The following is a 6674-nucleotide window of genomic DNA, read 5'->3' as shown; positions in this document are numbered from 1 at the left end:
TTTCACTATATTTTGTATAGGAACCTCTCATGAAAAAAAAACTAAATTTCACTTTATTATTTCAGTATCCTTGACCTGGTCGATCGCACCATATAAATCAAACGGAATAATCGGGAAGAATATATTGGTTCTTTTTTTTATTTTCTTTATTCTCATTGAAGAATGGATGCTTCCTGTAGTTCCTGCAGGTGGATGGGGCACAGAAAGAACCAAGAGGATTTAAAGGGGGACAGTTTTATAATATCCGACCTCTAGACAGTTCAGAATATGATAAAGATCAAATATATATTATACATAAATAGAGAGCGGAAGTTCATGACCTAAAAAAATATAAGTAACCTATGCAATGTCCTAAAAAAATGGGGAAAAATGACGTAAAATATGCAAAAAATGACTATTAAATTTGTTAGTTTCAGGTTAAAAATTGAAATGAAAAGGAAATTAAACAAAATGAAATCTTGCTTTTAAAAAAAAGGCACCAAATGATACCATATGCTCATTCAATTAAAATATGCAACGAGGATTTCCAGTGTAAACAACCGAATAATTTTAAAACAATTTAATGAAAAGGTCCTATACACTGAATAAATTGGTGTAAAATGCATTAATTTCCCAGTTTGCCCCAGACGGACACTTGCTGGTTTCCCCCGACGCAAGAAAAGAATGTCACCAGTTCAGCATTTCTTTTGCTCGTAAATTGCAATCCTGCGAGATATATATACCTAAGCCTATGTTCACCTCGGTGAAAAGACTCAAGAATATTACCAAAATGAAAGAAGTGACAAAATATGACGAAAGAATACACCGAATATTGCGAAAAATGACGGGAAAATGCCGAAAATCGGGGAAATGACTTAAAACCTGAAAATTGGCAAAAAAAAATGTACTTTAAAATTACCTTTTTTGGGTTCTAGACGAAGTGTAATATTATGTATATTTAATGGGCATCGTATCCGAGACGTCAGAAAAAATATGACATTTCATCAACTTCCGCTCCCTATACATAAATATTACAAGATATTCATATATCTAGCATATTTCTAGTTAAAAGACCTATAATTTGTATTAAACCAACTATTCTACGAAGGCAATTAATTGTAAGGATAAATAAAAAAAATGAATGAAAAAAGGTTGTTTGTCTAGCTGACGTAAAGCGAAGTCTCGTTAATACCCTGCAAATACAAAATAGATTCTTCATTCCTAGAGAATCCTTACCTTCGATTGTTTTCGTGCCAAAAAAAAAAAACATGCAATAAAAAAGAAGCTGATACACTACATTTTCCTTATTAAATCTCAGTACTTTCAAATGGGTCGAGTAGAATTCGGATTCCATCCCCCTTCACAAGCATACTACAGGTATAAGTTTCGCAAGAAGAAAATTTTGGGTCACTAGAAATTTACTAAAATATCCCGGAGGTCTTCTCTTAATTTCACGGACATATCTCTCGTTCTCGACTTTTTTTTTTAGGGCAAACCGTGATTTTATTTCAGTAGCATTGCCCATTCCGATTATATTGAAATACATGCACACGTCACGTGGTGCGTAACTGTAACTCCTTCTGTGGCATCCCTGGTCTCGGTTACTTTTTTCGATCTTTTACCTTTCGAATCCCGGGTGTTCTTTGTGAGTGTATCTTCATCAACTTCATCATATCATCCCCATAGTCGCGATGAGCCAAATGTGGAAGAAATGCGACCCTAAATAAGAAAAATCAAATCAAAGCTAACTGGTCAGATGGAAAACGTGGCAATATTTATTTATCGATTTAAGTACAGAATCTACGTTTCCAAATCGTCAAAGGATAAAAGTCCGACACGAATTCCAATTACGGCCCGTTTCGCCTTATTGCGTTTTCACTTCCCCAATACAATTTTTCCTGATTTATGTGACACTAACTTTCTAAGGCGAAACGGGACATCCCATTTCGACTTATCCTGTTTCGCCTTACACACAAAACATTTCCCACCAGCGATTATTATTGACATGAAGGGTCATTATTATTAATGTATATGAACCTAATCTAACCTAATCTAACCTAACCGACAGGATAATGGGATCGAAAGTAGGCAACATCACAAGCTCTGCGCTTCCATTATGAATTACCCTTCAAGTCGATAATATTCTCATGTGGGAATTTTTTGTGTGTAAGGTGAAACAGGATAAGGCGAAATGGGATGTCCCGTTTCGCCTTAGAAAGTTCGTGTCACATAAATCATTTGAAATTCTATTGGGGGGGGGCGGGTGAAAACGCAATAGGGCGAAATGGGATAAAGCTATTTTCTGGCCTCCCTCACAAGATTTTCCGGTATAGATGCCTTTTGGAAGTGAGCCCGTTTGACAAACGACAAATCTGAATACAAATTTCAGCTATTCTCCATCCACTGCAAGAACAAAGTTAATGTAAACAAAACCGCGTGACTTCGGAGAAAATGTTCCTTTCCCTTGTGTTAGTTCTGGTGTTGCTTTGGTGGTAGCTGCAGAGCTCGTAATGTAAAGCTCCACAACTTCAATAGGTATAGCAGCTACATCGAGTGGCATGGCATTAACACATGCACTATTTTCCTACGTGGAAGATCCACACAGCCATTCGATTCCCCAGAAGCACACGTATTCTTTTACATTAACTTCGTTCTTACGGCGGACAGAGTGTAGTAAGCTCCATACAAGTAGACTTGTAAGCGAAATATAGTATCAGTGTTCTGATTAAATGATTGATTGAATATATTAATTTTACTTCGCTAATTGCAAAAATGATGAAAATTGACGAGAAGAAATAGATTAGACATAAGGGACAATCACAAACAGCGCAAGTCCACCAAAGGATTACTGGCCATAGGGTCAGTCGCCAGAGCCTCATTAGTCTGATAACTACAGTCCAGGGTGTACTACGTGGAAGCGTCACCTCTTACTTCCCAGGCTTTCTGATTAAAGTAATATTATTCATATTGTGGTTTATTGTTACTGTTGTTACTAAAATAGAAATATAGCCTAAGTGTTGTAAAAATTGTATTCTGTAATTGTAAAGAAAATAATCTTAATGAGTAATTTTAAATATAGGTATAATTGATACACTTTAGCGTTTCAAATATGGAAGTAAGTTTTTGGGGGCGCCAATATTTAGAAGGGGTCCGTGGATCCAGAATTCTTCATCGGGGAAGTGTAAGTTCGTATAGAGGGGGGAGGGGTAGTGGTAAATTTGGAGCCAAAATAAAAATGACCATAATGTTGAGAGGATGTTGTGGATTTGGGTGGGGGCTGTTGGGGCCGAGTGTTCATAAATCACTGGTTCGTGGTAAATGAGAGATTAAAAAACACTGATCTACAATACATCGGAGGGCCTGTTTATTAACTGAGCACATTTCGACCGAACTGAAATAAATGCGCACCTTATGCGAAACTGCCAAGAAAAAAAAAAAGATCCCGAAAGATTTTACGCGAGAAGGCAGCTTGTTTTTCGGAATTTATTTTTCAATCATCTCGTGACGTAGAAAACGACCGCGTATCGGAGGAGGAGGCGCATCAATCACCCTCCTGAAGTGATTGAAACGAGAATGTCGTCGCGTCGGGTTTTTTTTTCCGAGGGGGCAAGGCGCGAAGCTGCTTGAGCCCATAAAAACTGCAGATATCATCACGGTTAGAGAAGACAGGGTTAAGCGGGCCACAAGGCATTGCAAACGGGGTAAAAAGAGAGAGAAAAAAAGTTACGGGCCTCCCTCTCCTGTTTAGTGTCCATTTCGAACAACCCTATTGCTCTTGCTATCAGCTGTTGGGAGCGATTTCCGGACGCATTCGCGACGACATTTCCCCGACAGATATGGCAAGAGGATACGGTTGGTGGGGAGGCAGTTTCGAGGTGTTTCCGCGCTTTCCCGCAGTCCCCGTAATGGCGCTGCCTGCCTATCTTTCACTCTGGCTTCAATGCGTCTTCGACACTGTTGCCAACCGCGTAAGTGTTACTCTACGTCTTGAGATTTTGTTACTCGGATTTTCAAAATGCCCATTTTAAGTGCGACGTTTCATCAGGGTTTCTTTTATGTGATTACAAGGGAATATTCCCCAAAAGCGAGAAAAACGAAAGTTATGCTTTCCATACGTAACTCCTCTTGATTATAATGATTAGAACGGCATTTTTTCCATTGTTGTAAAAATTAAAAGAATCCACTAATACGGAATGACTAAAGTTTCCAATATTGCATATTTTTAGTGGTTTTCTGAAATATTAAAGATAACAATTATTGACTTTGTTTGTTTTCGGGGATTTTTTGTCGCAGTAGTAGGCCTATAGTACCGGATATTCTTCCAGCTCCCTAAGTTTTATGTTTGTATCTCTATTAGTTTCTGAGTAATCGATATGTATCGATTGTTCATTACGGACTAATCGAGAAATGCACTTTGCATAAAGTTGATGATTCAGAGTTCTTTCAACTCGTCCGAGTTCATAGTTCTAGCTTGTATTCTATCTAAGATATCGCAACAAACAAAAATAATCGATTCTTGACTGCCGTGTTGAACTAGCATCTGCTACGTCTTCAATGCAGACATTTAAAATTGGATCTTCATATTTGCTAGTTTTCGAGATGTCGAAGTTTACTATCGATCGATTGTTGTCTCTCACGGCCAGACACAGAGAGGCCCGTCGAGTTTGTTATGTGGCATCAAGCTATTATGTTGGTTTGTGCAGCAATTTTGCCTTTACAGCTCTGGTTACTTTTTCAGCCTTATTGGATTTGATTTGATTTTTATTATTTTATGTCGCTTTTCTGCAACTCTTTTAACCACGACGCTCGGCTATCTATCTTATATTGGAATCTATCCTAGGATAAACTGTTGTTGACAATAGAAGATGGAAGTATGCTAATTAGCACATTACCAGTCCATTGCTAGACCATTGTGCGGAGTGCCTCCCCGATGGAGTAGTGGTAACGTCGTCGCCTTGTAATCAGGCGATCCCGGGTTCGATGCCCGGTGCAGGCACATTGCACAATGGTTCGGATTAGCCTATCTGTGCATAAAGTGGACTTCAGACAACTATTGTGAGGAATTGTATCTCTAATTCAACATGGAATGCCGATGTACTATTTGGTTAAAGGAATTGCTGAGCAAGCAAAGGGAGATCGGATAATGGACTACACTACCGTTACGAAACAAGAGATAGGTGACCGCCCTGTATGATGTAGTGCTTAGAATATCGCGCCATGACGAGAAGGATCCCACACACAGAAATGAAAATGCATTCATATCGATTGCATCACAACTGTACATGTTGTCCTTGATCGTAACCTCGCCCCATGCATTTTTAATGCATCAAGACAAAAAAGTGAATTGTTCCAGAAGAATCAAGTGACACACGCGGACTATTCTTTGTACTTGAATTCAAAACTTAATGCATTTTCTTGCTCATATGCGTTTTCGTTGCTTCATTAGTTTACTATATGACTGGTATACTTTGTCATGCTCTATTCTCTATTACGTTATGTTGAGATCGATTGATTAAATATAGATCTATTTGAAGAAAACACATAAAATATTTTATGCATTTTTAGCGGGTCGTGTAATATGATAGCTATAATATGTGGTGCATTTTGATATCCTATGCATTTAAATCTTTGCTTTAGACTATACCACTTATATGTACTTTTTCGCGTCATTTTGTGCGTATATTTTGCTCTGTGTGTATCCCAATCCTCATCAATACATTAGCCTTAGCTCATCGTCTATTTCGTCTTCATCGTTGCAATAAAGATGAAAGATGAATTCAGAAAAGTGGCATCAAGTAGCCAAAATATACGAAAGGGATTGGATGTGTGATGCGAGTGTGGTCTGTTTCCCGTCACTTTATTGGCTTGAAATTCATGAAACCATCAACTATCACGTCTAATCCATGGGAGCTATACGGCCGTACATGCACAGAAATAATGGATGGTGTTCAACTACAACAGCCCAAGGATGGTACAAATTTCATAGTTACGATTTAAATTTTACTATTTATTTATTATTTATAACCAATAGCATTTCCTTTACACTGGCTGCAAATATTGACTTGATGTACTTTATTTGGACTTTTATTTTTAAAATATTTGCTTTCTGTGTGATACAAATAACTTTCAAAACCTCATCTACTATGCAGTGTTATGGCCAATTTTAAGATTTGTTTATTTGATTATACAATTAGTGTAAATTGGTAACTAAACTAAAGATAGGGGGGTTTGGATCCGTTAAACCGTCTCCTTATATTCAGCCATGGCTATACGTGTGGTCAGTTTGCAGTTACCGTAAAAGAACATATTGAACCGTAGTTCCGAAATTCATTAGTCAGTGGAAACTTTGAAAATATCAATTTATGATGAAGCAGCAAAAGCTATTGTAAGTTTTCCAATGCCATTAAATCTCACCCTGGACACACGATCGATCATTTCATTTCTTAGAAAAGGAAGTATTACATCTATTTAGAATTTCTCCTGAAGCAAATGAGGAAATCTGCATATTGGTTGCCGGCTATATATTTGTAATATAAGCTTATGGTACCACGAATTCATAAGCTCTCCAGAGAAAAACTATGAGTGCGCACGCACACAAACTCGAATATCATTTTCGGGAAAAAGAAACCATTTGGAAATGTAACTGTACAACCATTGCAGTATATTACTACTGTATGCATATTATGTATCTATCT

The sequence above is a fragment of the Lepisma saccharinum genome, chromosome 3 (assembly GCF_977018435.1).
Source record: "Lepisma saccharinum chromosome 3, izLepSacc3.1, whole genome shotgun sequence".
Classification (NCBI taxonomy): domain Eukaryota; kingdom Metazoa; phylum Arthropoda; class Insecta; order Zygentoma; family Lepismatidae; genus Lepisma; species Lepisma saccharinum.
Note: the sequence above shows the minus strand (reverse complement) of the source record.